The sequence below is a fragment of the Cetorhinus maximus genome, chromosome 15, assembly GCF_964194155.1.
Source record: "Cetorhinus maximus chromosome 15, sCetMax3.hap1.1, whole genome shotgun sequence".
NCBI classification, from domain to species: domain Eukaryota; kingdom Metazoa; phylum Chordata; class Chondrichthyes; order Lamniformes; family Cetorhinidae; genus Cetorhinus; species Cetorhinus maximus.
Window position 1 is genome coordinate 35,941,594 of NC_135893.1, and position 18,340 is coordinate 35,959,933.

Below are 18,340 nucleotides of genomic sequence, written 5' to 3' on the forward strand. Positions count from 1 at the left end.
TTGGGTCAATAATTTCACAATTTATTTTTTATTTAATTTTAGGTATTCAGTCTCTACACATTTAAGAACTTCGAAGTTTATACTCCCTTACTGTGAGTAACTTTTAGTTTTATTTTTGATATATTTGTCCATTTCCTCTGATTGAGCAGATAACAAATACATATTTAGTATTTGACATCACCAAATCTCTGCCCTGCTCCAGTTTACTATTTCTTTTTTGTATCAAGGATCAAATGTTATCCTGTTCAAACAATAGCTTCCCAACACAAGAAGGACCACTCTGACTCCCTGACCTACAATGGAATCTTCATTCGCTTCATTCGAATACATTCGCTACACAGGCCTACCTTGCTTCCCTGGGGGCAGGCAATGTAATGGGCTGCTACCAGTGCAGCCCATGTGGCATTCTTCATTGATATGGGTGTACACAGCTGCAACTTTGCATGTGCCAAAACACACTGAATCGGTGCTATCCTGATGTCATACAGCCTAACTGGCTATATGAAGCCAGGATTCTGAAATTGGGCAATGTAAGTCTTGATAATGCTTGTGTTGTCCATTCCTGAAAAAAAAAAGGCATGGTGCAGCAATTTGGACCCTGAAATGGAGCTATTTAAAGAGCCAGGCATCCTGATTACAGTAAGCAAATTTTATGAAACTTTTTATATTGGAAAGGGTCTGAAAGTACTCTCAAGTATTTTTGGAGTGTTTTGCTCCATTTGGCAGAGAGTATTGCCACATTTCACAGGGAAGGCAGAGGAACTGGTCGTCTGTCCACACAAAGGCTGCAACAAGTATGGGGGCAGCAGTGACAATGCCTCTGGGTCTGCTGTATGACAGGGAGATATCAGTGGACAGGGCAAGCTCCATGACATCCCTTCTACTAAGTTGGAGCCAGACTCCTCCCTGCTCCTTGACAGTGACAGGAGGCTGCCTGACAGGCCAATCAATGAACCCAGCATTTCAGTGTATCTGCCCATTCACCACCCTCCTAAATGCCATTCCATCGAGGCCCTCATCAGCGTTCTCTGCAGTAATATTTGTCTGTCATCTTCCCCTCTGGCATGCTGATAAGAAAACTATCCTTTAGCCCACCCGCTTGCAGCCCACTCATACCCTGAGACTCATTATGTGCCGATCCCAACTCTATATAAGACTCCAATATAATTGCAGTGCCAATGGCCAGAATTTTGACATCAGTGTACGGGGGCAGGCCCGACATGCTGACGCATAAAATGGCGTGCGGTGACGTCCGGCATGCATCTCGATGTCAGCGCACGTCATTTAGATATTACGCTCGGTGGGCGCGTGCCGGAGGCTGCTGTGCGCCTGCTGAACTGTCAACGGCCTGTTAAGGCCATTAAAAAACCAGTTAAATGCAAAATACTGTGGATGCTGGGATTCTGAAACAAAAACAAAAATAGCTGGAAAAACTTAGCAGGTCTGACAGCATCTGCGGAGAGGAATACAGTCAATGTTTCGAGTCTGTATGACTCTTCATCAGAACAAAAAAACAGTTAAAGTGCTCATCAACACTGCCAGTCCAACCTTAAGGTTAGTGGGCAGGCAAAGAGCCCAAGCAGCCTTCACGATTTTCAGGAAACCTTATCCACAGGCGGAATGAGGTTTCCTGAAGGTTTTATTAAATAAATAAATAAATTTTGCACAATTCATAAACATGCCCCAGCTCATGTGACACTGTCACATGAGGGAACATGTGTAAATAATTTTTGTCTTTACTAAAAAATCTCAATATGTACTTAATCTCCCTGAGGCAGCTCCGTGCTTCAGGGAGATTTCTATGCTCCTTTACGCGCATGCGCGAAAGAGCACAGGCTCCGACTCTCCCTCTTTCCCCCCCCGCCTGCACAGGTAGTGCTGAGCGCTACTGGCCGTGCATCACACTGGGCGGGCCTTAATTGGCCCGGGCGCCAATCGCAGGCGGCGATCAGCTCTCGCCCGCTCCCGACTGGCCCGCCCGACATTCAGAAAATTCTCCTCAATGTCTGAGCTGGCAGCTGTAGTATGTGAAGGGGCCCCTTCATCCCTGCTGTGCTGTTGTCTCTGCCTTCCTCCTTGAGCTGCTGCATCTATGCAGGCACCAGTTTTTGAGTCTAATACAAAAGCAAAATACTGCAGATGTTGGAAATCTGAAATAAAAGCAGAAAATGCTTTTATTTCAGTGAAGACACATTCAGTGATGTAAGGTCATCAGGTCATTAGATTTCTTGTGGCACTGCCGCAAAGTCCACTGGTCCATACACTGGGGCCAGGATTTTCTACACACAATCGTGACGGCATATTTGGTGGCAAGATCAGAGAATCTCATAAGGTGGCCCTAGTTGCGTTTCCTGATAACATAAATCCAGGATGCAATTGTCCCCTCCCCACCATCAATGGCGGCTGCGTTTCCTGTCGTCGAGCATTGGGCGGCGAGAACTTAATTTGTATAAATTCGCATATCATTAGTGTGGCCACACACCAAAATCATCTCCCCATGTCAAATTTAAATCCCACATCGGTGTGATTTCATGACACCGGTGATTTACAACTGCCTTTAAAAGGCGTGCACCTGGCGACCTCAACTTCGAGGGGAACTTGGAGGCGAGTGCACACAACTTTGCGCAGTGCTTGTGATGATCCCAGTAGCTCCGTGAATTCAGGGGGCTGGTGGGGGGGGCGGGGGCTTGGGGGAGTGGTGGGGTGAGGGGGGCACACAGTCAAGGCTCCACAGTGGCTTATTCGTGGCTGGCTTGTGGTGTCGGGGCAAGGGCAACAGTACAGAGCGGGAAGGGGGAAAAGGCAACCTTAGGGCAAGGGCAAGGGCAACAGTGCACATGGGGCAGGGTGGGGAAGGGGGAGAAGGGAACCCCAGGGCAAGGGCAACAGTGCCAGATGGGTCATGGTAGCACAGGCTGAATTTTGAGTCCAAACACATGCGGGCAGGGGGGGGGGGCGGGGGAGAAGAAAATGCCAGGCTAATGGCAAAATTTGTTAAAGATGAGCAGTCCACCACAGCTGAGAGTGTTTAGCTTGAGCTCGATTGAGACATGCTTGGAGTCAGTCTAGTCAAGCAAGCCTTGGGGCCCAGGTTAGGAAAATGCCTGTGCCTGAGATGAGAGTTCAGGATGCAGCCGAGTGGCCGAAGCTGCCGCCACTCGGTCATGTGGTGTGGGTGGTGCTGGGCGTGGGCATGGTGAGTCATCATGCGCACTAAACACTGGGCATCCATATGGTGGCCTGGACTCTCTGGCACATGTTAAGAGGCCTTGAGAGGTAGCCGCAGGCGATGACTTGACCAAGAGTGGTCCTTAGGAGACAATTGCTGACCCTTACGTCTCTCTCTTTGATACTACATTGAGACGACCATCATGAACATGGGGCAAAATTTTCCCCCCGTCATGGGGGAAGTGAGGGAGCGGGCGTGGGCACGCGGCCCTCTAATCAGCGCCCCCGATTGAGGGCGCACTGCCATTTTTCATGGGCAGGCCAATTAAGGCTCGCCCAGCGTAATGTCTGCACGGAAGCGCTGTGCGCTCCCTGTGCGGGCGGGGAGGGGGTGAAATGGCAAATGCAGAAGTGCACGCGTGCGAAGGAGCGCTCCGATCTCCCTGAGACTAAGTGCTGCCTCAGGTTATTCTTTCCAAAATTTCATTTACCATGACAATGTCACATGAGTTGGGACATGGACGTAACTTTAAGTAAAAGTTAATCTTAATTTTTTAATTCAATCATGAAACCTCATCCCGACCGTGGATGAGGTTTCATGCTTTTTCAGGAGGCCGCCAGCGCTCCTGGGCTGCCCGCCAACCTTAAGGTTGGACAGGCAGGTCCACTAATTGCTTTAATTAATTTCTGAATGGCCTCAATAGATCGTTGACAGGTTGGCAGGCGCACAGCTGACTCGGCTGCACCCCCGCCGACCTGAAAATGCAAATGACGCGGGATGACGTCAGGAGTTCCGCCCGACGTCATTCCGTGTCGGCGAGCGAGCCCCATCCCTGCTCACCGACAGGAAAATTCTTGTCATGAAGTCTGGTGATCTTGCTGTCTGCCCGATTGCTTATAGGCAAAAGAGAAGCAGGGGAAAAATGTGACGGAGGCGCCTGGCTCGCCAAAGGGAGGAGCAGAACCCTGAAGACCAAGGGGTAGCATGGCCTTCTCTTCACGCAGAGAATGAACCCTACAGAGCCGTCGTTCGTAGGCGCGCTGCTAGACCCAGGGTCTACAGATGGTGCATGTGCTGCCTGAAGATGAGCAAGAAGTGGCGTCACCAATGCCTGTGCACGTCAAGGGAACTGGTCACGTACATATGCCATCTTCTGCAGGATTTGGCACCACAGGGACTTGGAGGGCATCCACTGCCAGTGGCAGTTAAAGTTACCACCGTGGTTAATTTTTACTGCAATGGCTCCTTCCAGGGCTCCACTGCAGACCTTTGCAGAATCTTGCAAGCCTCCACCACAAAGGCATCCAGGAGGCCACGGATGCCCTTTTTGCCAAGGCACACAATTTTGTCAATTTTGACAGGGATCACGCAAGCTAGGAAGCAAGAACGCTGGGATTCGCTGAGATTTCCAAATTCCCAAAGGTGCAGGGTGCCACCAACTGCACCCACTTGGCTCTTAAACCTCCCTGGCCACAAGTAATCCGGTATGTGAACTGCAAAGGCTTCCACTCTCTCAATGTTCAGCTGGTCTGCGACCATAACAAATGGATCATGTGTGTATTCAAGATACCCGGAAGCGTCCATGACTCGCACATCCTCAGCAGGTCTCAGATCCCTGAAATCTTCCAGGGACCACACAGGATGCAGGGTTAGCTCCATGGGGACAAGGGCTACACACAAAGGATGTGGCTGATGACGCCTGCGTGGCAGCCTCAGACTCCTGGTGAGAGAAGGTGCAACAAGGCTCGTGCCGCAACCGGGAGTTTGGTTGAGCACACCACTGGCATCCTGAAAATGAGATTCCGGTGCCTGGACAGATCTGGTGGAGCACTGCAGTACACTCTCCAGAAGGTGTCGCACATCATAGTGGCTTGCTGCTTGCTACACAACCTGGTGATGCAAAGGGCAGAGGACCTGGATGATGAGGAGATGCAAGAGCTGCACGTCTCCTCCGATGAGGAGAAAGTCGAAGAGGATGAGGGTGATGAGGTCCTGGAAGGCGAGGGTGCAGGGATGAGGCCATGGCACTGGCCAAACGAAGCAGGCATAGTCGTGAGGTCCCCATTGTCACATGATTCCAGGAGGATGATGACGAGATGCTCCTGAGATCTTCATATTGCTTCTGGGAACGCCTGACACCTGTCTGGCTGAGAGCAGCATGCACACGTTCTGTGAAGAGGCTCATATAGAGACGCTGCAAGAAACAGCGGCCACATGGACTTTAAGACAATTTGATTCTTTGGCAGGCTTCATCACCTGTTCCGTTCAGCACCACACTTTCACCTGTCAAGAATGGTGTTGAGATGGGGGCAGCCCCACCTCAAAGGTGCTGAGAGCACACAGAGAACATCACGGAACCTAGTAATGCTTGGGTACGAGATTCTTGCAGCAAACACAAGCCACATGGAGGTACACGCATCACTAATCTGGACAGTGACTTTGAAGACGGACCATCACTGTGCTCAAAAGGTCACACTCTGCACAGGGGAGAGGCCCTGGACTGTGACAGCAACCTTCGTTTTGTGCAGGAAGCAAAGTTTCACATCTGATTGACACAAACGCTGCTCAGCATAACAAGGAGCCATAGATAAGGAGTCATTCTTGGGAGTGTATTTACAATGGTCAACTTTAAGTATAGGTGATTAACACCTATGTCCACCTTGTGCCCACCAAATCCTCTTGACCTTTCTAACCCTGCTACTACCTCTTGGTGCTCCACCGACATCCACAGCGGAGGTGGAGGTGGCCTGCTGACTGCTACGCCCTGTTATCTGTGATGACGTTGGCAGGCGTCCTCTGTAGGGCAGAAACCTGATAGGCCCTGGCCTACTTTCAGAGTCCTGCAGTGTGGCAGTAGCACCCTCCTCGGCCTGTGGAGCTGCAGCAGCTGGGGTCACAGAAAGAGGGGATTTGGATGGGCCAGACACTCCCGGAGTCACCTGAGTGGATGGCCCCGGTGTGTGCACTTGCTGATCCTCCTCCCTATGTGTGTCCGAGGGCCCCGGCTGACTCCTTGAGAGGAAGGAGCAGCTGGAGTGAGCTCGAGATGCCTCATCCTGCTCTCACGTTGACACTGATGGATACCTGCATGTGCCTCAGTGATGGAGTGCAGCTCCTTCAGCAGTGCAGGACCAATATCCTAGACCAAGGTCTCCATGGCGGCTGCCATCCTACCAATGTTGACCTCGGTGTGTTGGCATGATGTCGGCACTATCACCTCAGACTGAAGGCGGACGGACTCCTCCATCGTGCCTTGCAATCTGAGGAGTGCAGCGGACATCCCTTTCTGATGTTCCCGAGCTTGCCTTTGCAGCTCCAGCAAATGAGGCATGACTGAGTCCAGAGGCTCCTCATCTGACTCAGACTCAGCAGATTTCTAGCTTTCTGCTGTCCACTGAATGCCGAAAATGTGGGAAGTCCCTGCCCCCACCTGCTGTGGATGAGACAGTGTGATGTGCTCACCAGATTGTGTCCTCGAGGCTACTCTAGAACTATGTCCCGCTGAAGTGTATGTCTCTGCGCTGTGGCAGGTGTGGATGAGTGCTGTGATGGGTTATCAATGTCGGTGCCTGTGGATTCCTCTTCCGTGGTGTCCTCAGGGCTGGTATCAAGGACCTTGCTCATGGACCCTCTCGGCTGCTTCCCAGATGTGCCTGTGAAAGCAAAGAGAGAATAATTAATGCATGGCAGGGGACTGTGGAACAGGGAACCTCACTCACAGCATGGTTGTCTGATGGATGTTGCACTGCTGAATCCTCAATTGTCTGAGCGCCGCCCACCTCACCGTCAGCACAGGAACAGTCCAGATCATTGCCAACCAGCTGGATGGCTCTATTTTCAAAGTCTGTGAGGACCTCGATGTCAGGCATCCCTCCACCAGTCTGCAACCTCTCCCTTTTGTTGTGTGCCAGCTTGTCCTGCATAAATACAAATGGAGAGACTGGAAGCAGGACAACTGCCAGACCAGATGAGAAGGATGCCTGGCATGTATGGGTGCTGAGTGGTGACATGAATGGGATGAGGACACGAACTGCAGGGCAGATGAAGATGTGTGTGAGAGCGTGAATGGCGATATCCCTTGAACTGGCAGTGAGTGAGAATCCTGTGGATGTGTGATGGGTTTGAGTGTGATGAGAAGAGTGACTTACCCTGGCGGAACAAAGCAGATCATTCATCCTCGTTCAGCATTGCATGGCTTTCCTCTGGTTGGCGCTGACCACCGCTGTCCCTGCTTCCTATTCTAAATTGGTGACCTTGCTTGTTGGTCTTCACCCAGAGCGGGAAAGAGGATATCGAGGTGAGCCTCCACTGCATCCAATAGGTGCTCGAGGGAGGTGTTGCTAAATTTGGGGACAGAATTTTCCTCCCTTTGGCAGCCATGACTTTCCAGCAGCTTTCAATCTGTTAGAGAGTGCTAGCCCTGTGCAGAGGCGCCCTTTAAACATGGCACCTGGATTACTGAAGGCCTGAGGTCACGGCAGGGTGGGCGAATTAGAGGCTGCCCCACCAGCGATCCAATGTGAAACCTGTGCCTCTGCATTTTTTCAACAAAGTGCCGCATAATACGACGGAAAAAGCCATCATTGCTGCCGGCGGGTCAAACGCCGCTTTCCCCGCCCGATATCGGACTTTGCCGATTTCTGGGATGATTCTGCCCTGAGTTAATGTTCCTGGACACTTGCTCCCACCTCCTTCTGTGGATGGAGCTTGAAGGTCTCCTGCACCCCTCCCCACCCCCATGGGACCATAGTGTCTCTCTTCCTGCCGACCTGCACTACTAATGCCTGCAGTGCTGCATTCGTCAGCCTGGATCCCTTGATGTGCCCTGGTGTTCACTTTGTACGAATTTCCATTGCAGTAATCTTTTCTCCACATTCTTTTTAAGAGGCAGTCTGCTTTCAGCAAAAACAAGCTGCCTGAACCACATGGTGTGTGGCAATGCTGCTGGCATCTTCTAATGTGAGCTGAAGTCGCCAGCAGCATTCAAAGGAGAGACCAGCCCTGGAAGTGCAGGAATAATCATTCAAATGAGGAAGGTAGTTGAATTTTGCGTCTCACCCACCTTCATCTAAACAGGTGTGGGCATGCCGTGAATTGCAGCCCCAGTGCCCAAAAATTGGGGTGAAAGAGTTTCACACCTTCCATCATTGAACAAGCCACTTCCAATTCTAATTAAACTCTTTGAAGCACTGTTATAAATGCCTTATGGCTAAAGTGACACTAGCAGTGGTAACATTTTCCTCTTTGTGGTTTTATTTCAATCAAGCATTAAGCTCCATTTACAACTTTTAACATAAACCCACAATTCTTTTCACTAGCAAAGGTAAGCTCCTGTTCAATGCATGCATTAAATCATAATTGTGAGTTACTACTGTACATTATTTTAGCATTTTGTTGAATTACTTTGAGGTTAGGGTGGAGTTCTACAGAGAATTTTCTTCTGAGATGTTTATCATGACTGTTAGGTCCATGGGATAGAATCCATGATGGGGTAAAGTGTAGCTGGAATTGGTATAACGGGCAGAATAGCCTGTTTTTGTTCCCTTCTTCCTTATCTTAGGTAACAAAATTGAAGGTTGTCCAGAATCACTGAGTAGAAATAAAATTCACCTTGGATTTTGTGTACTTAAAATCTAAAGAAGATTCATCCCAACCAATGTTCTGTACATATCTGGCTACTGGTCAAATGGCAGCCCAAAGTGAAGGAAAACAGCTGGATTGTATTAGTTAGAATGTTCCACCCATTGGTTTGAAGATTAAACTTTTTAGTGTCAAACTGAATTATTCCATTTTCAGTCACAAGGATATTGAGTTTTTTCCATCCCCTACTCATTTATCAGCTGAGACAGAAAGATAAACTACTCTCAAGGCTTTAACAAATTGATTCTTGATCTAAACGCTGGGAGATGCATGCAATCAGACCAGGGTCCATCATCTCATTTTTTCCCTCACCCGGTGAAAAAGTGCCAAACCAGGAGTGGTAAATCATGCAGAGAAATAAATGGCCTGAAAGTCTGTGACAGTGCTTTTTCCATACTTTGTGCTGCATTCCTTTATGCTTCTTACAAAACACTCAACTTTGACGTTGTTCCAAAAAACACAAACAGATCAGTTTACAGATCAGTGATAAATTAGCCCCTCTGAACCCAATTCAGAAACATTTTATGTCCCTGCTCCCTGGCAATTCTAAATCAGTAATAGCATCAAGAATGACCTCAGGCCACTCTGCAGATCCCACCCAAATATCAAAGGAATGTCTACTGATATGCCTCACCTTCCTTTTCACTCCAGAAGACAGTATCTATTGCTATGGCATATCCCATAGAACAACAGCTCCCCACGAACTGGGCCAAGTGTTAGCATAGACAGTGAGTGTTAGCAGGCTATTCCACTGCAAAGAGCTTCACAACTGAGTACAGTCATGACTTTCCATTCCTTGTTTGAATGGTCCGGTGCCAAAGCATGAAGTACATTTCCACAGTGAACAGTTGGAAAGCTTGGGCACTTAATTCGTTTGAAAACTCAGATATGAAATTCAATATATCTATGTCATAGAGTCATAGCGGTCTACAGCACAGAAAAAGGCCCTTCAGCCCATTGAGTCTGCGCCGGTCAAACAAGTACCTAACTATTTTAATCCCATTTTCCAGCACTAGGCCCATAGCCTTGTATGCCATGGCATCGCAAGTGCACATCCAAATACTTCTTAAATGTTATGAGGGTTTCTGCCTCTACCACCCTTTCAGGCAGTGAGTTCCAGATTCCCACCACCCTCTGGGTGAAAAAATTCTTCCTCACATTCCCTCTAAACCTCCTGCCCCTTACCTTAAATCTATGCCCCCTGGTTATTGATCCCTCCACTAAGGGGAAAAGTTCCTTCCTATCTACCCTACGTATGCCCCTCATAATTTTATACACCTGAATCATGTCCCCCCTTCAATCTCCTCTGCTCCAGGGAAAATAACCCCAGTCTATCCAATCTCTCCTCATAACTAAAACTCTCCAGCCCAGGCAACATCCTGGTAAATTTCCTCTGCACTGTCTCTAGTGCAATCACACCCTTCCTATAATGCGGATTCCAGAACTGCATGCAATATTCTAGCTGTGGCCGACCCAGAGTTTTATATGGTTCCAGCATAACCTCCCTGCTCTTATATTCTATGCCTCGGCTAATAAAGGCAAGTATCCCATATGCCTTCTTTAACCACCTTATCTACCTGTCCCGCTACCTTAAGGACATGCACACCAAGGTCCCTCTGATCCTTGGTACTTCCCAGGGGTCCTACCATTCATCGTGTATTCCCGTGCCTTGTTTGTCCTGCCCACTTATAAGCCCATTTATCCAGATTAAATTCCATTTGCCACCGATCAGCCCATCTGACCAGTCCATCTATATCCTCCTGTAATCTAAGGCTGTCCTCCTCATTGTTTACCACCGCACCAATTTTCGTTTAGCAGTAGGGCACAGTATAAACCAGAAAATACTGGGAGCATGCAAGAAAGGCACAGCAATAATAGTGGGTGATTTTAATATGCCTATAGACTGGACTAATCAAATTGGCAAGGGTAGCCTTGAGGGAGAGTTCATAGTGTATTAGAGATTGTTTCATGGAGCAATATGTTGTGGAATCAACCAGGGAGCAGGCTATTCTGGATTTGGTTTTGTGTAATGACATGGGATTAATTAATGATCTCATAGTAAAGGATCCTCTTGGGAAGAGTGATCATATCATGATAGAATTTCAAGTTCAGTTTGAGAGCGAGAAACTTGAGTCTCACACCAGTGTTCTGGAGTTAAACAAAGGTAACTACATAGGTATGAGGGCAGATTTGGCCTTAGTGGACTGGGCTGGAAGACTACAAGGTAGGACAGTTGATGAACAGTGGCAGATATTGAAGGAGATATTCAATTCCTCCCAAGTAAAATATATCCCAATGAGAAAGAAAGATGGTAAGAGGGGGAAAAGCATCCATGGCTAAGCAAGGAAGTTAAAGATAACTTAAAGGCAAAAAACTAAGGCATACCAAATTGCAAATGTTAGTGGCTGGCTGGAAGATTGGGAAACTTTTAAAGATCAACAAAGGGTTCCTAAAAAAATAATAAAAAGAGCAAAGGTAAATTATGAAAGAAAACGAGCACAAAATGTAAAAACTGATAGCAAAAGCTTCTACAAGTATATAAAAGGAAAGAGAGTGGCTAAAGTGAATGTTGGTCCCTTGGAGGACGAGACTGGAGAGTTAATAGTGGTGAAACGCAGAAATGGCAGAGATGCTTAATCAATATTTTGCCTCAGTTTTCACAGTGGAGGATACTAGTACCACCCCAATAGTAACAGGTAGTGCAGAGGGTATAGAGAAGGAGGAACTTAGAACAATCACCATCACGAGAGAAAAAATACTGAGCAAACTATTGGGATTAAAGGGTGACAAGTCCCCAGGACCTGATGGCCTACATCCCAGGGTCTTAAAGGAAGGGGCAGTGGAAATAGTGGATGCATTGGCTATAATATTCCAAAATTCCCTGGATTCTGGAAAGGTTCCAGTGGATTGGAGAAATGGTAATATAACACCCTTATTCAAAAAGGGGGAGACAGAAAGTAGGAAACAACTGACCAGTTAATTTAACGTCTGTCGTTGGGAAATTGTTGGAATCCATTATTAAGGAAGTAGGAATGGGGCATTTGGAAAGTCAAAATGCAATCCATCAGAGTCAGCATGGTTTTCTGAAGAGTAATTAGGGTATGACTAATTTGCTAGAGTTCTTTGAAGATGTGACAAGCAAAGTGGATAATGGGGATCCTGTAGATGTGGTACATCAGGACTTCCAGAAGGCCTTTGATAAGGTGCTGCACAAAAGATTAATACACAAGATAAGATCACAAGGAGTTAGGGGTAATATATTAGCTTGGATAGAGGATTGGCTAACCAACAGAAAGCAGAGAGTCGGGATAAATGGGTCTTTTTCTGGATGGCAAGCTGTAACTAGTGGGGTGCCACAGGGTTCGGTCCTTGAGCCCCAACTATTTACAATCTATATTAATGACTTAGATTCAGGGATAGAAGGTACTATAGCTAAATTTGCAGATGACACCAAAATAGGTGGGAAAGTAAGTTGCAATGAAGAAATAAGAAATTTACAAATGGATATAGGCAGGTTAGGTGAATGGGTCAAAATATGGCAGATGGAGTTTAATGTGGATAAGTGTGAGGTTATCCATTTTGGTTGGAAGAATAAAAAGGCGACATTATTTAAATGGAGAGAAACTTCAGAATGCTTCAGTGCAGAGGGATCTGGGTGTCCTCGTGCATGAATCGCAAAAGCTAGTATGCAGGTACAGCAGGTAATAAGGAAGGCAAATGGAATTTTGGCATTTATTGCTAAAGGAATAGAGTATAAAAATAGGGAAGTGTTGTTGCAACTGTACAAGGCATTGGTAAAACCGCACCTGGACTACTGTGCACAGTTTTGGTCCCCTTACTTGAGGAAGGATGTAGTTACACTAGAAGAGGTTCAGAGGAGGTTCACTAGATTGATCCCAGAGATGCGGGGCTTGTCTTATGAGGAGAGATTGAGCAGTTTAGGCCTATACTCGCTAGAATTTAGAAGGATGAGAGGAGATCTAATTGAGGTATATAAGATGCTAAAGGGAATAGACAAAGTAGACGTGGAGCGGATGTTTCCCCTTGTGGGGCATTCTAGAATGAGAGGCCATAGCTTTAGGCTAAGGGGTGGTAAATTTAAATCAGAGATGAGGAGGAATTACTTTTCTCAAAGGGTCATGAATCTGTGGAATTCACTACCTCAGAGTGCAGTGGATGCCAGGACGCTGAATAAATTTAAGGAAGAGATAGACAGATTTTTAATTAGTAATGGGTTGAAAGGTTATTGGGAGAGGGCGGGAAATTGGAGTTGAGGACGAAATGAGATCAGCCATGATCGTAATGAATGGCGGGGCAGGCTCGAGGGGCTGAATTGCCTACTCCTGCTCCGAGTTCTTATGTTCTTATGTCATCTACGAACTTACTGATCAACCCTCCTACATTCAAGTCAAAATCATTTATATATACCACAAAACAGCAAGGGACCCAACAACGATCCCTGTGGAACCTTACTGGACAGAGTCACAAAAACACCCCTCAACCATCACCCTCTGCTTCCTGCCACTCAGCCAATTCTGGATCCAATTTGCCAAATTGCCTTGGATCCCATGGGCTCTTACCTTCGTTATCAGTCTCCCATGCGGGACCTTATCAAAAGCCTTGCTGAAGTCCAAGGAGACGATGTCAAATGCACTGCCCTCATCTACACACCTGGTCACCTCTTCGAAAAATTCAATCAAATTGGTCAGACATGACCTCCCCTTAACAAAACCATGCTAACTGTCCTTGATTAATCCCTGCCTCTCCAAGTGTAGATTAATTCTGTCCCTCAGAATTGCTTCCAATAGTTTCCCCACCACTGAGGTTAGACTGACTGGCCTATAGTTCCCTGGTTTATCCCTTCCTCCCTTCTTGAATAACAGTACCACATTGGCTGTCCTCCAGTCCTCTGGCACCTCTCCTGTGGCCAGAGAGGCATTGAAAATTATTGCCAGAGCCCCTGCTATCTGCTCCCTTGCCTCACTCAACAGCCTGAGATATATTTCATCCGGGCCTGGAGATTTATCTACTTTTAAGCCTGCCAGACCACTTAGAACCTCCTCCCTTTCTATGCTAATTTCTTAAAAATTATATCATTGTCCTTCTGCCTGATTTCCATACCCATGTCGTCCCTCTCACTTGTGAAGACCGACACAAAGTATTCATTTGGAACCCTACCTAAGTCTTCCGGCTCCACACACAAATTACCACTATGGTCCTTAATGGGCCCTACTCTTTCCCTAGTTATCCACTTACTCTTAATGTACTTGTAAAATAACTTTGGATTTTTCTTTATTTTACCTGCCAATGCTTTTTCATGCCCCCTTTTTGCTCTCCTAACTTCCTTTTTAAATTCCCTCCTACACATTCTATACTCCTCTGAGGCTTCCGCTGTTTTGAGCCCTCGGTATCTGCCATAAGCCTCCCTTTTTCTCTTTATCCAATCCTGTATATCCCTCGACATCCAGGGTTCCCTGGATTTGTTGGTCCCACCCTTCATCTTTACTGGGATATGTTGGCTCTGTGCTCTCCCTATTTCCTTCTTGAATGAGTCCCACTGCTCTGACGCAGATTTACCCAAAAGTAGCTGCTCCCAGTCCACTCTGGCCAAATCATATCTGATCTTATTAAAATCGGCCTTCCCCCAATTTAGAACTCTGATTTCTGGCCCATCCTTTTCCTTTTCCACAACAACCTTGAATCTAATGGAGTTATGATCACTGTCTGCAAAATGCTCCCCACTGATGCCACTATTACTTGCCCAACTTCATTCCCTAAAATTAAGTCCAGGAACGCCGCCTCTCTTGTAGGACCTTCTACATACTGGCTTAAAAAGCTCTCCTGGATACATTTTAAGAATTCCGCTCCCTCTAAACCTATCACATTATGACTAACCCAGTTAATGTTGGGGAAGTTAAATTCCCTATTATTTTTACACTTCTCTGAAATTTGTCTACATATCTGCTCTCCTATTTCTCTGACTGTTTGGGGGCCTACAAGTACACTCATAGAACCATAGAAAAGTTACAGCACAGAAGGAGGCCGTTCAGCCCATCTTGCCCAGACAGCCTGAGGACACCCAGGTGCCCTTCCTAATCCCACCTTCCTGCACCCAGCCGATAGCCCTGCAGCTTACAGCACTTAAGGTGCAGATCCAGGTACTTATTAAAAGAGTTTAGAGTTTCTGCCTCTACCACCAACTTGGGCAGCGAATTCCAGACACCCACTATCCTCTGCGTAAAAAAGTTCTTCCTCATGTCCCCTCTACACCTTCTGCCATTTATCTTGAATCTATGTCCCCTGGTTCTAGAATTCTTCACCAAGGGAAACAATTTTATCCTGTCCACTCTATATATTCCCCTCATAATTTTGTACACCTCAATCAAGTCTCCTCTCAGACTTCTTTGTTCTAAGGAAAATAACCCCAACCTATCCAATCTCTCCTTGTAGCTACACTTTTCTAACCTTGGCAACATTCTTGTAAATCTCCTCTGCACTCTCTCCAGAGCTAGTATGTCCTTCCTGTAATGTGGTGACCAGAACTGCACACAATACTCCAGTTATGGCCTCACCAGTGTTTTATACAATTCCAACATTATATCCTTACTTCTATATTCTATACCTCTGCCAATGAAGGAGAGCATTCCATATGCCTTCTTTACAACCTTGTCTACTTGAACTGCTGCCTTCAGGGACCTGTGTACTTGTACGCCAAGATCTCTCATTTCACAATGTGATTGCTCCTTTTTTGTTTTTCAGCTCTACCCATATGGCCTCATTTGAGGAGCCTTCTAAGATATCATCCCTCCTTACTGCTGGAATATCTCCTGGAATATTGAGCTACCAATCCCACCCCTCTCTCAACCTTGTCCCTGTGACAGCAATGACATCATACTTCCATGTGTTAATTCGAGCCCTCAACTCATCTGCCTTATTTGTCAGACTCCTTGTATTAAAATAAATACCAAACTCCCTTGTGCCTTAACTGGCCTATAATTTCTATGCCTTCCAGACTCACTTGCTCTCTCTTCTAATTTTGGCTGTGCATCTCCCTCCCCCTGCTGAACCTCCTCTCAGGATCCCACCCCCCCTGCCAAGTTAGTTTAAACCCTCCCCAACAGCACTAGCAAACCTCCCCACAAGGATGTTGGTCCCATTCCAGTTCAGGTGCAACCCATCCGCCTTGTACAGGTCCCACCGCCCCCAGAAACGGTCCCAATGTCCCAGAAATCTAAAGCCCTCCCTCCTGCATCATCTCTCCAGCCACGCATTCATCTGGACTAACCTCCTATTTCTATACTCACTAGCTCGTGGCACCGGAAGTAATCCAGAGATTACTACTTTTGAGGTCCTGTTTTTTAATCTGTTTCCTAGCTCCCTGCTTGCAGAACCTCATCCCTCTTTCTACCTATGTCGTTGGTACCAATATATACAACGTTCTCTGTCTGTTTGCCCTCCCCCTTCAGAATGCCCTGCAGCCGTTCAATTACATCCTTGACCCGGGAACCAGGGGGGCAACATACCATCCTGGAGTCACATCTACGGCTGCAAAAACGCCTGTCTGTTCCCCTTACTATAGAGTCTCCTACCACTATTGCTCTTCCTCTCATTTTCCTCTCAGTGCCATTAGCGTGGCTGCACTCCCCAGAGGAACCGTCACTCTCACTGTTTTCCAACACAGAAAACTGGTTCTCGAGCGAGATGCACCCTGGGGATTTCCTGACTACCTGCCTGATGCCTTTCTTCTGACTGATGGTCACCCATTCCCTCTCTGTCTGCACTTCCGTAAGGTGTGGGGTGAACACATGTAAAAATGTGCTATCCACGAAACTCTCAGCTTTGCAGATGCACCTCAGTGCCTCCAGCTGCCACTCGAACTCTGAAACTCGAAGCTCAAGTAGCTGCAGCTGGTGGCATTTCCTGCACACGTGGTCGGTCAGAGCGCAAGGAGCGTCTAGGACTTCCCACATGTTGCAGGCGGTACATAACACAGGACTGAGCTGCCCTGCCATGCCTCTAGCTGGATAAAAATGCCTTGCTTGAAGTTAAATACAGTAAAAAAAGTTAAATTATTTATGTACTTTAAACAAAAACTAGAACCCTTACCTTTCCTTAGCTTAATCTATTTTATACTGGAGAAAAAAATTGTAGAAAAACACTTACCCACTACTCACAAATCAGCTCTCACCTTTGTGCTGATGTCACTTTTTGAAGTGACTGCTTCGCCGCGACGCTGACCGCAGGACGCTCTTCCCCGACTGCTTCGCCGCGACGCTGACCGCAGGACGCTCTTCCCCGACTGCTTCGCCGCGACGCTGACCGCAGGACGCTCTTCCCCGACTGCTTCGCCGCGACGCTGACCGCAGGACGCTCTTCCCCGACTGCTTCGCCGCGACGCTGACCGCAGGACGCTCTTCCCCGACTGCTTCGCCGCGACGCTGACCGCAGGACGCTCTTCCCCGACTGCTTCGCCGCGACGCTGACCGCAGGACGCTCTTCCCCGACTGCTTCGCCGCGACGCTGACCGCAGGACGCTCTTCCCCGACTGCTTCGCCGCGACGCTGACCGCAGGACGCTCTTCCCCGACTGCTTCGCCGCGACGCTGACCGCAGGACGCTCTTCCCCGACTGCTTCGCCGCGACGCTGACCGCAGGACGCTCTTCCCCGACTGCTTCGCCGCGACGCTGACCGCAGGACGCTCTTCCCCGACTGCTTCGCCGCGACGCTGACCGCAGGACGCTCTTCCCCGACTGCTTCGCCGCGACGCTGACCGCAGGACGCTCTTCCCCGACTGCTTCGCCGCGACGCTGACCGCAGGACGCTCTTCCCCGACTGCTTCGCCGCGACGCTGACCGCAGGACGCTCTTCCCCGACTGCTTCGCCGCGACGCTGACCGCAGGACGCTCTTCCCCGACTGCTTCGCCGCGACGCTGACCGCAGGACGCTCTTCCCCGGACTGCTTCGCCGCGACGCTGACCGCAGGACGCTCTTCCCCGACTGCTTCGCCGCGACGCTGACCGCAGGACGCTCTTCCCCGACTGCTTCGCCGCGACGCTGACCGCAGGACGCTCTTCCCCGACTGCTTCGCCGCGACGCTGACCGCAGGACGCTCTTCCCCGGACTGCTTCGCCGCGACGCTGACCGCAGGACGCTCTCCCCCGGACTGCTTCGCCGCGATGCTGACTGGAGGATGCTCTTCCCAGACATAAAAGCAAAATATCGGTCTGTTTTTTGGGAAACTCCTCCAAGGTCCTTGGGCCAATCTCAACCAAACTTGGTGGGATGATACCTTGGACCAAGGGGAATTGACATCTAACCATCCTCAATGGCGGGGGAAGGGCGGCTTTCCAGGGGATGCCATGGTCCTTACACTGTGTCCCTGCAGACACCGTAACTTAGACATTCTTTAACCAATCTTAACCAAGAAAGAATGCAATAAATTTATGTCATAAATCCCCAACTTTCTTTCATATTTCATTTTTTTCTAATTTTATTTGATTTATCTAAGTGATTACTTGGTAAGGAAAGCAA

General features: G+C 48.2%; 1 protein-coding gene across 6 annotated transcripts in view; it reads right to left on the reverse strand.

The window, feature by feature from the left end:
- sh2d5 (SH2 domain containing 5) overlaps nucleotides 1–18,340 on the reverse strand; it is a 95,243-nt gene that overhangs the window by 6,097 nt on the left and 70,806 nt on the right. The window lies entirely within an intron of this gene.